Raw genomic sequence first — 16,706 nt, forward strand, 5'->3', positions numbered from 1 at the left:
AAGGGTGATGTTCCTTACACCTGACAAAACTCAGTGTTGGGCACTAATCCTGTCAACAGGGAACTCATTTCTCATAGGGAGACAAGGTGCAAGAAATTCCTGCTGCCTTGCATACATTGCATCCTGCCATCAGATAAGAGTGTGTGCCCATTTCGTCTGAAGCGGGTATATTCAAAGAGTGAGTGAATGTCCAGTTTTAAACGCTTTCGTTTGGCAAGCATTCCTTTCAGCTACTACCTCAATCCTCACAAGGAAACAGTGTGCTAGAACCTCCTGCTGCAATCCATGACATCTGCTTACAAGAGATAGAGTGTCTCTTCCATTCACTTGAAAGTGTCTCTTTTGCCCAAAGATTGTACTCCTCACACTCTGAAATCCTCAGAGGTATGCAGTACTCCTTTCAAAAGCTAACTCCATTGAAATAGCTAAACAAATTGTTAGACCCTCGTTTTTGTAACCTTTCTAGTTCTCCTACAAGACGTACAGTACTTCTTCCCTTCCTTCAAAGGGGCAACCTTGCGCCAAAATGATATTCCTCACACTACAAAACCCTGAGGTAAAGGTGGTATTCCTTCTAAAACCGCCATCTCTTCCCACTGCTAAAGAAGGTGCTAGACCCTCTTGCTTCTATCATTAATGGTCCCATTACAAGAGACCCAGTGCTTCTTCGATTCACTTTAAGGTGGTTATTTTGCCCATAGTGGATATCCCTCACCCATGAAGACACTGAGAGGCAGGCAGTATTCCTTTCAACAAGTATCTCAATTCTCCTAGGAAAACAAAGTTCTTCACCCTCCTGCTTCTACCATCCACAGTTCTCTTACAATCTATGCAGTGCTGGTTGCATTCACTTGAAAGAGGTGATTTTGCACAAAGGTGATGTTCCACATGCACTCATTGCTAGGCAGTATTAACTTAAACAGCTAAGTCAATTCACAGTGCTAAAAAGGTGCCTGAACCTTTTCCTTCTAACTTTCATGATTCTCTTAAAAGAGAAACAGAGCTTCTTCCATCCATGTGAAAAGGGCTATTTTGCACCAAGATATATTCTTCATACTTTAAAACCTTTGAGACAGGCAGTATTCTTTTTAAAAGTTAACTCAATTCTCAGTTCTAAACAAAGTGCTGCTAACATTAATGGTTTCCTTACATGATAAATTGGGCATGTTCCATTTACTTGAAGTTACCTATATGGCACAAGGGTGATGTTCTTGACTCACAAAAAATCTCAGTAATAGGCAGTATTCCTTTCACCAGGTAACTCATTTCTCTTCGGAGAGAAGTTGGAATACATCCCTACCTCTAACACATTGCATCCAGCCATCAGATAAAAGTGTTTGTCCCTTTTGTTTGAAGTGCATGTTTTTCAAAGAGTGAGTGATTCTCCACTGCAAAAGGCTTTTGTTTGGCAAGCGTTTCTTTCACATGGTAACTGAATGATCTCAGGGAAACAATGCTCTAGAACCTCCTGCTGCAAGCCTTGACATCTGCTTCCAAGACAGAGAGGGCATCTTCCATACCTTTCAAATGGTCTCTTTTGCACACAGCTTGTATGCCTCACACTTTAAAACCCTGAGAGGTACGCAGTACTCTTTCTAAAAGCTAACTCAACTTCAACAGTGAAACAAAGTGCTAGACCCCTCTTACTTGTAAGCTTTTTAGTTCTCCTCTAAAACGTACAGTAATTCTTCCCTTCACTGAAAGCAGAGTTCCTTTCAAAAGTTAACTCAATTCCCTCTGCTTAACAAGGTGCGCAATTCTGTGACTGGTAACATTAATTGTTTCCTTGCAGGAGATACACTGCTCCTTCCATTCACTTGAATGGGGCTATGTTGCACACAGAATACGTTCTTCACACTTCAAAAGAATGAGATGTACTCAGTATTTCTTAGGAAAGTTAACTCCGTTCTCACTGCTAAACAAACTGCTAGATTCTAACATTAATGATTTTCTTACATGATAAACGGGGCCTGATCCATTTACTTGAAGGCAACTATTTGGCACAAGGGTGATGTTCCTCACACCTAAAAAACCTTAGTGTGTGGCACGAATCCTTTCAACAGAGCACTCATTTCTCATAGGGAGACAAGGTGCAAGACACTCCTGCTGCCTTGCACACATTGCATCTTGCCGTCAGATAAGAGTGTGTGTCCATTTCGTCTGAAGCGTGTATATTCAAAGAGTGAGTGATTCTCCACTTTAAAACGCTTTCGTTTGGCAAGCATTCCTTTCACCTACTACCTCAATCTTCAAAGAGAAACAGTGTGCTAGAACCTCTTGCTGAAAACCTTGACATCTGCTTACAAGCATTGAGTGCCTCTTATATTCACTTGAAAGGGTCTCTTTCGCCCAAAGATTGTACTCCTCACACTCTGAAATCCTCAGAGGTATGCACTACTCCTTTTAAAAGCTAACTCCATTGAAATAGCTAAACAAAGTGTTAGACCCTCGTTTTTGTAACCTTTCTGGTTCTCCTACAAGACATACAGTAATTCTTCCCTTCCTTGAAAGGGGCAACCTTGCACCAAAATGATATTCCTCATACTACAAAACCCTGAGGTAAAGGTCCTATTCTTTTTAAAACTGCAATCTATTCCCACTGCTAAACAAGGTGCCAGACCCATTGCTTTTATCATTAATGGTCCCATTCTAAGAGACCCAGTGCTTCTTGAATTCACTTTAAGGTGGTTATTTTGCCCACAGTTGATATTCCTCACCCATGAAGATGCTGAGAGGCAGGCACTATTCCTTTCAACAAGTATCTCAATTTTCCTAGGAAAACAAAATGCTTCAGCCTCCTGCTTCTACCATCCACAGTTCTCTTACAATCTGTGCGGTGCTTGTTGCATTCACTTGAAACAGGTGATTTTGCTCAAAGGTGATGTTCCTCATGCACTCAGAGCTAGGCAGTAGTCCTTTAAACAGCTAAGTCAATTCACAATGCTAAGCAAGGGGCTAGACCCTCTTGCTTCCAACAGTAATGATTCTCTCGCAAGATCTGCAGTACTTCTTTGATTCACTTGAAAGGTTGATTTTGAAAGAAGCTGATGTTCCTCTCCCATGAAAACACTGAGAGGTAAGCAGTATTCCTTTAAAGAGCTAAATGAATTGACAAGGCTAAACAACTTGCTAGACCGTCTTGCTTCTAACATTCACGATTCTCTTACAAGAGCTACAGTGCTTCTCCCATTCACTTGTAAGGGCGACTTGGAACAAAGGTGATGTTCCTGACCCTTGAAAACACTGAGAGGTAGACAGCATTCCTTTCAACAGCTAACTCAATTCAAAGTGCTAAACAAGGTGCATGTCCCTGTTGCTTCTAACACTTCTGATTCTCTTCCAAGAGCTTCAGTGCTTCTGCATTCACTTCAAAAGGCCACTTTTCCACAAGGTTTCTGTTCCTCAGGCATGCAAAGGCTGAGAGATAGGCCGTATTCCTTTAAGCAGCTAAGTCATTTCACAATGCTAAAGAAGGTGCTTGACTCTCTTGCTTTTAACATGAATGGTTCTCTTACAGGAGAAACAGTGCTTCTTCCATTCACTTGAAAAGGGCTATGTTGCCCAGAGGTAAAGGTCTTTATCCCTTCAAAGCCTGAGGGACAGGCAGTATTTCCTTTAAAAGTTAACTCAATTCTCACTGGTATACAACATGCTAGTCCCTCTTCCTTCCAGCAATCATGGTTTTATTAAAAAAGAAACAGTGCTTCTTCTTCCTCTTGCCTTTAACAAGTTTGTGAAAAGGTGATGTTTCACCCACTTGAAAACACTGAGGCTGCCCAGTGTCTCGTTCAGTGAGTAACCCAATTCTCACTGAGAAACAAGGTGCTAGGCCCTCCTGATCCTACCATTGATAGTTTTCTTCCAAACATACAGTGCTTGTTCCACCATTGAATTGAACTCTTTGACACAAAGGTGATGTTCCTTACACTTTAAAACCCTGAGGGATAAGGAGTGTTCCTTCCAAAAGCTAACTCAATTCCCTCTGCTTAACAAGGTGCGAAAATCTGTGGCTGGTAATGTTAATAGTTTCCTTGCAGGAGATACACTGCTCCTTCCATTCACTCGAATGGGGCTATTTTGCACACAGAATATGTTCTTCACACTTTCAAAGAATGAGAAATAGGCAGTATTCCTTTGGAAAGTTAACTCGTTCTCACTGCTAAACAAACTGCTAGCTTCTAACATTAATGATTTCCTTACATGATAAACGGGGCGTGATCCATTCACTTGAAGGCATCTAGTTGACACAAGGGTGATGTTCCTTACACCTGACAAAACTCAGTGTTGGGCACTAATCCTGTCAACAGGGAACTCATTTCTCATAGGGAGACAAGGTGCAAGAAATTCCTGCTGCCTTGCATACATTGCATCCTGCCATCAGATAAGAGTGTGTGCCCATTTCGTCTGAAGCGGGTATATTCAAAGAGTGAGTGAATGTCCAGTTTTAAATGCTTTCGTTTGGCAAGCATTCCTTTCAGCTACTACCTCAATCCTCACAAGGAAACAGTGTGCTAGAACCTCCTGCTGCAATCCAGGACATCTGCTTACAAGAGATAGAGTGTCTCTTCCATTCACTTGAAAGTGTCTCTTTTGCCCAAAGATTGTACTCCTCACACTCTGAAATCCTCAGAGGTATGCAGTACTCCTTTCAAAAGCTAACTCCATTGAAATAGCTAAACAAATTGTTAGACCCTCGTTTTTGTAACCTTTCTAGTTCTCCTACAAGACGTACAGTACTTCTTCCCTTCCTTCAAAGGGGCAACCTTGCGCCAAAATGATATTCCTCACACTACAAAACCCTGAGGTAAAGGTGGTATTCCTTCTAAAACCGCCATCTCTTCCCACTGCTAAAGAAGGTGCTAGACCCTCTTGCTTCTATCATTAATGGTCCCATTACAAGAGACCCAGTGCTTCTTCGATTCACTTTAAGGTGGTTATTTTGCCCATAGTGGATATCCCTCACCCATGAAGACACTGAGAGGCAGGCAGTATTCCTTTCAACAAGTATCTCAATTCTCCTAGGAAAACAAAGTTCTTCACCCTCCTGCTTCTACCATCCACAGTTCTCTTACAATCTATGCAGTGCTGGTTGCATTCACTTGAAAGAGGTGATTTTGCACAAAGGTGATGTTCCACATGCACTCATTGCTAGGCAGTATTAACTTAAACAGCTAAGTCAATTCACAGTGCTAAAAAGGTGCCTGAACCTTTTCCTTCTAACTTTCATGATTCTCTTAAAAGAGAAACAGAGCTTCTTCCATCCATGTGAAAAGGGCTATTTTGCACCAAGATATATTCTTCATACTTTAAAACCTTTGAGACAGGCAGTATTCTTTTTAAAAGTTAACTCAATTCTCAGTTCTAAACAAAGTGCTGCTAACATTAATGGTTTCCTTACATGATAAATTGGGCATGTTCCATTTACTTGAAGTTACCTATATGGCACAAGGGTGATGTTCTTGACTCACAAAAAATCTCAGTAATAGGCAGTATTCCTTTCACCAGGTAACTCATTTCTCTTCGGAGAGAAGTTGGAATACATCCCTACCTCTAACACATTGCATCCAGCCATCAGATAAAAGTGTTTGTCCCTTTTGTTTGAAGTGCATGTTTTTCAAAGAGTGAGTGATTCTCCACTGCAAAAGGCTTTTGTTTGGCAAGCGTTTCTTTCACATGGTAACTGAATGATCTCAGGGAAACAATGCTCTAGAACCTCCTGCTGCAAGCCTTGACATCTGCTTCCAAGACAGAGAGGGCATCTTCCATACCTTTCAAATGGTCTCTTTTGCACACAGCTTGTATGCCTCACACTTTAAAACCCTGAGAGGTACGCAGTACTCTTTCTAAAAGCTAACTCAACTTCAACAGTGAAACAAAGTGCTAGACCCCTCTTACTTGTAAGCTTTTTAGTTCTCCTCTAAAACGTACAGTAATTCTTCCCTTCACTGAAAGCAGAGTTCCTTTCAAAAGTTAACTCAATTCCCTCTGCTTAACAAGGTGCGCAATTCTGTGACTGGTAACATTAATTGTTTCCTTGCAGGAGATACACGGCTCCTTCCATTCACTTGAATGGGGCTATGTTGCACACAGAATACGTTCTTCACACTTCAAAAGAATGAGAAGTACTCAGTATTTCTTAGGAAAGTTAACTCCGTTCTCACTGCTAAACAAACTGCTAGATTCTAACATTAATGATTTTCTTACATGATAAACGGGGCCTGATCCATTTACTTGAAGGCAACTATTTGGCACAAGGGTGATGTTCCTCACACCTAAAAAACCTTAGTGTGTGGCACGAATCCTTTCAACAGAGCACTCATTTCTCATAGGGAGACAAGGTGCAAGACACTCCTGCTGCCTTGCACACATTGCATCTTGCCGTCAGATAAGAGTGTGTGTCCATTTCGTCTGAAGCGTGTATATTCAAAGAGTGAGTGATTCTCCACTTTAAAACGCTTTCGTTTGGCAAGCATTCCTTTCACCTACTACCTCAATCTTCAAAGAGAAACAGTGTGCTAGAACCTCTTGCTGAAAACCTTGACATCTGCTTACAAGCATTGAGTGCCTCTTATATTCACTTGAAAGGGTCTCTTTCGCCCAAAGATTGTACTCCTCACACTCTGAAATCCTCAGAGGTATGCACTACTCCTTTTAAAAGCTAACTCCATTGAAATAGCTAAACAAAGTGTTAGACCCTCGTTTTTGTAACCTTTCTGGTTCTCCTACAAGACATACAGTAATTCTTCCCTTCCTTGAAAGGGGCAACCTTGCACCAAAATGATATTCCTCATACTACAAAACCCTGAGGTAAAGGTCCTATTCTTTTTAAAACTGCAATCTATTCCCACTGCTAAACAAGGTGCCAGACCCATTGCTTTTATCATTAATGGTCCCATTCTAAGAGACCCAGTGCTTCTTGAATTCACTTTAAGGTGGTTATTTTGCCCACAGTTGATATTCCTCACCCATGAAGATGCTGAGAGGCAGGCACTATTCCTTTCAACAAGTATCTCAATTTTCCTAGGAAAACAAAATGCTTCAGCCTCCTGCTTCTACCATCCACAGTTCTCTTACAATCTGTGCGGTGCTTGTTGCATTCACTTGAAACAGGTGATTTTGCTCAAAGGTGATGTTCCTCATGCACTCAGAGCTAGGCAGTAGTCCTTTAAACAGCTAAGTCAATTCACAATGCTAAGCAAGGGGCTAGACCCTCTTGCTTCCAACAGTAATGATTCTCTCGCAAGATCTGCAGTACTTCTTTGATTCACTTGAAAGGTTGATTTTGAAAGAAGCTGATGTTCCTCTCCCATGAAAACACTGAGAGGTAAGCAGTATTCCTTTAAAGAGCTAAATGAATTGACAAGGCTAAACAACTTGCTAGACCGTCTTGCTTCTAACATTCACGATTCTCTTACAAGAGCTACAGTGCTTCTCCCATTCACTTGTAAGGGCGACTTGGAACAAAGGTGATGTTCCTGACCCTTGAAAACACTGAGAGGTAGACAGCATTCCTTTCAACAGCTAACTCAATTCAAAGTGCTAAACAAGGTGCATGTCCCTGTTGCTTCTAACACTTCTGATTCTCTTCCAAGAGCTTCAGTGCTTCTGCATTCACTTCAAAAGGCCACTTTTCCACAAGGTTTCTGTTCCTCAGGCATGCAAAGGCTGAGAGATAGGCCGTATTCCTTTAAGCAGCTAAGTCATTTCACAATGCTAAAGAAGGTGCTTGACTCTCTTGCTTTTAACATGAATGGTTCTCTTACAGGAGAAACAGTGCTTCTTCCATTCACTTGAAAAGGGCTATGTTGCCCAGAGGTAAAGGTCTTTATCCCTTCAAAGCCTGAGGGACAGGCAGTATTTCCTTTAAAAGTTAACTCAATTCTCACTGGTATACAACATGCTAGTCCCTCTTCCTTCCAGCAATCATGGTTTTATTAAAAAAGAAACAGTGCTTCTTCTTCCTCTTGCCTTTAACAAGTTTGTGAAAAGGTGATGTTTCACCCACTTGAAAACACTGAGGCTGCCCAGTGTCTCGTTCAGTGAGTAACCCAATTCTCACTGAGAAACAAGGTGCTAGGCCCTCCTGATCCTACCATTGATAGTTTTCTTCCAAACATACAGTGCTTGTTCCACCATTGAATTGAACTCTTTGACACAAAGGTGATGTTCCTTACACTTTAAAACCCTGAGGGATAAGGAGTGTTCCTTCCAAAAGCTAACTCAATTCCCTCTGCTTAACAAGGTGCGAAAATCTGTGGCTGGTAATGTTAATAGTTTCCTTGCAGGAGATACACTGCTCCTTCCATTCACTCGAATGGGGCTATTTTGCACACAGAATATGTTCTTCACACTTTCAAAGAATGAGAAATAGGCAGTATTCCTTTGGAAAGTTAACTCGTTCTCACTGCTAAACAAACTGCTAGCTTCTAACATTAATGATTTCCTTACATGATAAACGGGGCGTGATCCATTCACTTGAAGGCATCTAGTTGACACAAGGGTGATGTTCCTTACACCTGACAAAACTCAGTGTTGGGCACTAATCCTGTCAACAGGGAACTCATTTCTCATAGGGAGACAAGGTGCAAGAAATTCCTGCTGCCTTGCATACATTGCATCCTGCCATCAGATAAGAGTGTGTGCCCATTTCGTCTGAAGCGGGTATATTCAAAGAGTGAGTGAATGTCCAGTTTTAAACGCTTTCGTTTGGCAAGCATTCCTTTCAGCTACTACCTCAATCCTCACAAGGAAACAGTGTGCTAGAACCTCCTGCTGCAATCCAGGACATCTGCTTACAAGAGATAGAGTGTCTCTTCCATTCACTTGAAAGTGTCTCTTTTGCCCAAAGATTGTACTCCTCACACTCTGAAATCCTCAGAGGTATGCAGTACTCCTTTCAAAAGCTAACTCCATTGAAATAGCTAAACAAATTGTTAGACCCTCGTTTTTGTAACCTTTCTAGTTCTCCTACAAGACGTACAGTACTTCTTCCCTTCCTTCAAAGGGGCAACCTTGCGCCAAAATGATATTCCTCACACTACAAAACCCTGAGGTAAAGGTGGTATTCCTTCTAAAACCGCCATCTCTTCCCACTGCTAAAGAAGGTGCTAGACCCTCTTGCTTCTATCATTAATGGTCCCATTACAAGAGACCCAGTGCTTCTTCGATTCACTTTAAGGTGGTTATTTTGCCCATAGTGGATATCCCTCACCCATGAAGACACTGAGAGGCAGGCAGTATTCCTTTCAACAAGTATCTCAATTCTCCTAGGAAAACAAAGTTCTTCACCCTCCTGCTTCTACCATCCACAGTTCTCTTACAATCTATGCAGTGCTGGTTGCATTCACTTGAAAGAGGTGATTTTGCACAAAGGTGATGTTCCACATGCACTCATTGCTAGGCAGTATTAACTTAAACAGCTAAGTCAATTCACAGTGCTAAAAAGGTGCCTGAACCTTTTCCTTCTAACTTTCATGATTCTCTTAAAAGAGAAACAGAGCTTCTTCCATCCATGTGAAAAGGGCTATTTTGCACCAAGATATATTCTTCATACTTTAAAACCTTTGAGACAGGCAGTATTCTTTTTAAAAGTTAACTCAATTCTCAGTTCTAAACAAAGTGCTGCTAACATTAATGGTTTCCTTACATGATAAATTGGGCATGTTCCATTTACTTGAAGTTACCTATATGGCACAAGGGTGATGTTCTTGACTCACAAAAAATCTCAGTAATAGGCAGTATTCCTTTCACCAGGTAACTCATTTCTCTTCGGAGAGAAGTTGGAATACATCCCTACCTCTAACACATTGCATCCAGCCATCAGATAAAAGTGTTTGTCCCTTTTGTTTGAAGTGCATGTTTTTCAAAGAGTGAGTGATTCTCCACTGCAAAAGGCTTTTGTTTGGCAAGCGTTTCTTTCACATGGTAACTGAATGATCTCAGGGAAACAATGCTCTAGAACCTCCTGCTGCAAGCCTTGACATCTGCTTCCAAGACAGAGAGGGCATCTTCCATACCTTTCAAATGGTCTCTTTTGCACACAGCTTGTATGCCTCACACTTTAAAACCCTGAGAGGTACGCAGTACTCTTTCTAAAAGCTAACTCAACTTCAACAGTGAAACAAAGTGCTAGACCCCTCTTACTTGTAAGCTTTTTAGTTCTCCTCTAAAACGTACAGTAATTCTTCCCTTCACTGAAAGCAGAGTTCCTTTCAAAAGTTAACTCAATTCCCTCTGCTTAACAAGGTGCGCAATTCTGTGACTGGTAACATTAATTGTTTCCTTGCAGGAGATACACGGCTCCTTCCATTCACTTGAATGGGGCTATGTTGCACACAGAATACGTTCTTCACACTTCAAAAGAATGAGAAGTACTCAGTATTTCTTAGGAAAGTTAACTCCGTTCTCACTGCTAAACAAACTGCTAGATTCTAACATTAATGATTTTCTTACATGATAAACGGGGCCTGATCCATTTACTTGAAGGCAACTATTTGGCACAAGGGTGATGTTCCTCACACCTAAAAAACCTTAGTGTGTGGCACGAATCATTTCAACAGAGCACTCATTTCTCATAGGGAGACAAGGTGCAAGACACTCCTGCTGCCTTGCACACATTGCATCTTGCCGTCAGATAAGAGTGTGTGTCCATTTCGTCTGAAGCGTGTATATTCAAAGAGTGAGTGATTCTCCACTTTAAAACGCTTTCGTTTGGCAAGCATTCCTTTCACCTACTACCTCAATCTTCAAAGAGAAACAGTGTGCTAGAACCTCTTGCTGAAAACCTTGACATCTGCTTACAAGCATTGAGTGCCTCTTATATTCACTTGAAAGGGTCTCTTTCGCCCAAAGATTGTACTCCTCACACTCTGAAATCCTCAGAGGTATGCACTACTCCTTTTAAAAGCTAACACCATTGAAATAGCTAAACAAAGTGTTAGACCCTCCTTTTTGTAACCTTTCTGGTTCTCCTATAAGGCATACAGTAATTCTTCCCTTCCTTGAAAGGGGCAACCTTGCACCAAAATGATATTCCTCATACTACAAAACCCTGAGGTAAAGGTCCTATTCTTTTTAAAACTGCAATCTATTCCCACTGCTAAACAAGGTGCCAGACCCATTGCTTTTATCATTAATGGTCCCATTCTAAGAGACCCAGTGCTTCTTGAATTCACTTTAAGGTGGTTATTTTGCCCACAGTTGATATTCCTCACCCATGAAGATGCTGAGAGGCAGGCACTATTCCTTTCAACAAGTATCTCAGTTTTCCTAGGAAAACAAAATGCTTCAGCCTCCTGCTTCTACCATCCACAGTTCTCTTACAATCTGTGCAGTGCTTGTTGCATTCACTTGAAACAGGTGATTTTGCTCAAAGGTGATGTTCCTCATGCACTCAGAGCTAGGCAGTAGTCCTTTAAACAGCTAAGTCAATTCACAATGCTAAGCAAGGGGCTAGACCCTCTTGCTTCCAACAGTAATGATTCTCTCGCAAGATCTGCAGTACTTCTTTGATTCACTTGAAAGGTTGATTTTGCAAGAAGCTGATGTTCCTCTCCCATGAAAACACTGAGAGGTAAGCAGTATTCCTTTAAAGAGCTAAATGAATTGACAAGGCTAAACAACTTGCTAGACCGTCTTGCTTCTAACATTCACGATTCTCTTACAAGAGCTACAGTGCTTCTCCCATTCACTTGTAAGGGCGACTTGGAACAAAGGTGATGTTCCTGACCCTTGAAAACACTGAGAGGTAGACAGCATTCCTTTCAACAGCTAACTCAATTCAAAGTGCTAAACAAGGTGCATGTCCCTGTTGCTTCTAACACTTCTGATTCTCTTCCAAGAGCTTCAGTGCTTCTGCATTCACTTCAAAAGGCCACTTTTCCACAAGGTTTCTGTTCCTCAGGCATGCAAAGGCTGAGAGATAGGCCGTATTCCTTTAAGCAGCTAAGTCATTTCACAATGCTAAAGAAGGTGCTTGACTCTCTTGCTTTTAACATGAATGGTTCTCTTACAGGAGAAACAGTGCTTCTTCCATTCACTTGAAAAGGGCTATGTTGCCCAGAGGTAAAGGTCTTTACCCCTTCAAAGCCTGAGGGACAGGCAGTATTTCCTTTAAAAGTTAACTCAATTCTCACTGGTATACAACATGCTAGTCCCTCTTCCTTCCAGCAATCATAGTTTTATTAAAAAAGAAACAGTGCTTCTTCTTCCTCTTGCCTTTAACAAGTTTGTAAAAAGGTGATGTTTCACCCACTTGAAAACACTGAGGCTACCCAGTGTCTAGTTCAGTGAGTAACCCAATTCTCACTGAGAAACAAGGTGCTAGGCCCTCCTGATCCTACCATTGATAGTTTTCTTCCAAACATACAGTGCTTGTTCCACCATTGAATTGAACTCTTTGACACAAAGGTGATGTTCCTTACACTTTAAAACCCTGAGGGATAAGGAGTTTTCCTTCCAAAAGCTAACTCAATTCCCTCTGCTTAACAAGGTGCGAAAATCTGTGGCTGGTAATGTTAATAGTTTCCTTGCAGGAGATACACTGCTCCTTCCATTCACTCGAATGGGGCTATTTTGCACACAGAATATGTTCTTCACACTTTCAAAGAATGAGAAATAGGCAGTATTCCTTTGGAAAGTTAACTCGTTCTCACTGCTAAACAAACTGCTAGCTTCTAACATTAATGATTTCCTTACATGATAAACGGGGCGTGATCCATTCACTTGAAGGCATCTAGTTGACACAAGGGTGATGTTCCTTACACCTGACAAAACTCAGTGTTGGGCACTAATCCTGTCAACAGGGAACTCATTTCTCATAGGGAGACAAGGTGCAAGAAATTCCTGCTGCCTTGCATACATTGCATCCTGCCATCAGATAAGAGTGTGTGCCCATTTCGTCTGAAGCGGGTATATTCAAAGAGTGAGTGAATGTCCAGTTTTAAACGCTTTCGTTTGGCAAGCATTCCTTTCAGCTACTACCTCAATCCTCACAAGGAAACAGTGTGCTAGAACCTCCTGCTGCAATCCATGACATCTGCTTACAAGAGATAGAGTGTCTCTTCCATTCACTTGAAAGTGTCTCTTTTGCCCAAAGATTGTACTCCTCACACTCTGAAATCCTCAGAGGTATGCAGTACTCCTTTCAAAAGCTAACTCCATTGAAATAGCTAAACAAATTGTTAGACCCTCGTTTTTGTAACCTTTCTAGTTCTCCTACAAGACGTACAGTACTTCTTCCCTTCCTTCAAAGGGGCAACCTTGCGCCAAAATGATATTCCTCACACTACAAAACCCTGAGGTAAAGGTGGTATTCCTTCTAAAACCGCCATCTCTTCCCACTGCTAAAGAAGGTGCTAGACCCTCTTGCTTCTATCATTAATGGTCCCATTACAAGAGACCCAGTGCTTCTTCGATTCACTTTAAGGTGGTTATTTTGCCCATAGTGGATATCCCTCACCCATGAAGACACTGAGAGGCAGGCAGTATTCCTTTCAACAAGTATCTCAATTCTCCTAGGAAAACAAAGTTCTTCACCCTCCTGCTTCTACCATCCACAGTTCTCTTACAATCTATGCAGTGCTGGTTGCATTCACTTGAAAGAGGTGATTTTGCACAAAGGTGATGTTCCACATGCACTCATTGCTAGGCAGTATTAACTTAAACAGCTAAGTCAATTCACAGTGCTAAAAAGGTGCCTGAACCTTTTCCTTCTAACTTTCATGATTCTCTTAAAAGAGAAACAGAGCTTCTTCCATCCATGTGAAAAGGGCTATTTTGCACCAAGATATATTCTTCATACTTTAAAACCTTTGAGACAGGCAGTATTCTTTTTAAAAGTTAACTCAATTCTCAGTTCTAAACAAAGTGCTGCTAACATTAATGGTTTCCTTACATGATAAATTGGGCATGTTCCATTTACTTGAAGTTACCTATATGGCACAAGGGTGATGTTCTTGACTCACAAAAAATCTCAGTAATAGGCAGTATTCCTTTCACCAGGTAACTCATTTCTCTTCGGAGAGAAGTTGGAATACATCCCTACCTCTAACACATTGCATCCAGCCATCAGATAAAAGTGTTTGTCCCTTTTGTTTGAAGTGCATGTTTTTCAAAGAGTGAGTGATTCTCCACTGCAAAAGGCTTTTGTTTGGCAAGCGTTTCTTTCACATGGTAACTGAATGATCTCAGGGAAACAATGCTCTAGAACCTCCTGCTGCAAGCCTTGACATCTGCTTCCAAGACAGAGAGGGCATCTTCCATACCTTTCAAATGGTCTCTTTTGCACACAGCTTGTATGCCTCACACTTTAAAACCCTGAGAGGTACGCAGTACTCTTTCTAAAAGCTAACTCAACTTCAACAGTGAAACAAAGTGCTAGACACCTCTTACTTGTAAGCTTTTTAGTTCTCCTCTAAAACGTACAGTAATTCTTCCCTTCACTGAAAGCAGAGTTCCTTTCAAAAGTTAACTCAATTCCCTCTGCTTAACAAGGTGCGCAATTCTGTGACTGGTAACATTAATTGTTTCCTTGCAGGAGATACACTGCTCCTTCCATTCACTTGAATGGGGCTATGTTGCACACAGAATACGTTCTTCACACTTCAAAAGAATGAGATGTACTCAGTATTTCTTAGGAAAGTTAACTCCGTTCTCACTGCTAAACAAACTGCTAGATTCTAACATTAATGATTTTCTTACATGATAAACGGTCCTGATCCATTTACTTGAAGGCAACTATTTGGCACAAGGGTGATGTTCCTCACACCTAAAAAACCTTAGTGTGTGGCACGAATCCTTTCAACAGAGCACTCATTTCTCATAGGGAGACAAGGTGCAAGACACTCCTGCTGCCTTGCACACATTGCATCTTGCCGTCAGATAAGAGTGTGTGTCCATTTCGTCTGAAGCGTGTATATTCAAAGAGTGAGTGATTCTCCACTTTAAAACGCTTTCGTTTGGCAAGCATTCCTTTCACCTACTACCTCAATCTTCAAAGAGAAACAGTGTGCTAGAACCTCTTGCTGAAAACCTTGACATCTGCTTACAAGCATTGAGTGCCTCTTATATTCACTTGAAAGGGTCTCTTTCGCCCAAAGATTGTACTCCTCACACTCTGAAATCCTCAGAGGTATGCACTACTCCTTTTAAAAGCTAACTCCATTGAAATAGCTAAACAAAGTGTTAGACCCTCGTTTTTGTAACCTTTCTGGTTCTCCTACAAGACATACAGTAATTCTTCCCTTCCTTGAAAGGGGCAACCTTGCACCAAAATGATATTCCTCATACTACAAAACCCTGAGGTAAAGGTCCTATTCTTTTTAAAACTGCAATCTATTCCCACTGCTAAACAAGGTGCCAGACCCATTGCTTTTATCATTAATGGTCCCATTCTAAGAGACCCAGTGCTTCTTGAATTCACTTTAAGGTGGTTATTTTGCCCACAGTTGATATTCCTCACCCATGAAGATGCTGAGAGGCAGGCACTATTCCTTTCAACAAGTATCTCAATTTTCCTAGGAAAACAAAATGCTTCAGCCTCCTGCTTCTACCATCCACAGTTCTCTTACAATCTGTGCGGTGCTTGTTGCATTCACTTGAAACAGGTGATTTTGCTCAAAGGTGATGTTCCTCATGCACTCAGAGCTAGGCAGTAGTCCTTTAAACAGCTAAGTCAATTCACAATGCTAAGCAAGGGGCTAGACCCTCTTGCTTCCAACAGTAATGATTCTCTCGCAAGATCTGCAGTACTTCTTTGATTCACTTGAAAGGTTGATTTTGCAAGAAGCTGATGTTCCTCTCCCATGAAAACACTGAGAGGTAAGCAGTATTCCTTTAAAGAGCTAAATGAATTGACAAGGCTAAACAACTTGCTAGACCGTCTTGCTTCTAACATTCACGATTCTCTTACAAGAGCTACAGTGCTTCTCCCATTCACTTGTAAGGGCGACTTGGAACAAAGGTGATGTTCCTGACCCTTGAAAACACTGAGAGGTAGACAGCATTCCTTTCAACAGCTAACTCAATTCAAAGTGCTAAACAAGGTGCATGTCCCTGTTGCTTCTAACACTTCTGATTCTCTTCCAAGAGCTTCAGTGCTTCTGCATTCACTTCAAAAGGCCACTTTTCCACAAGGTTTCTGTTCCTCAGGCATGCAAAGGCTGAGAGATAGGCCGTATTCCTTTAAGCAGCTAAGTCATTTCACAATGCTAAAGAAGGTGCTTGACTCTCTTGCTTTTAACATGAATGGTTCTCTTACAGGAGAAACAGTGCTTCTTCCATTCACTTGAAAAGGGCTATGTTGCCCAGAGGTAAAGGTCTTTATCCCTTCAAAGCCTGAGGGACAGGCAGTATTTCCTTTAAAAGTTAACTCAATTCTCACTGGTATACAACATGCTAGTCCCTCTTCCTTCCAGCAATCATGGTTTTATTAAAAAAGAAACAGTGCTTCTTCTTCCTCTTGCCTTTAACAAGTTTGTGAAAAGGTGATGTTTCACCCACTTGAAAACACTGAGGCTGCCCAGTGTCTCGTTCAGTGAGTAACCCAATTCTCACTGAGAAACAAGGTGCTAGGCCCTCCTGATCCTACCATTGATAGTTTTCTTCCAAACATACAGTGCTTGTTCCACCATTGAATTGAACTCTTTGACACAAAGGTGATGTTCCTTACACTTTAAAACCCTGAGGGATAAGGAGTGTTCCTTCCA

The sequence above is a fragment of the Castor canadensis genome, chromosome 18, assembly GCF_047511655.1.
Source record: "Castor canadensis chromosome 18, mCasCan1.hap1v2, whole genome shotgun sequence".
Lineage (NCBI taxonomy): Eukaryota > Metazoa > Chordata > Mammalia > Rodentia > Castoridae > Castor > Castor canadensis.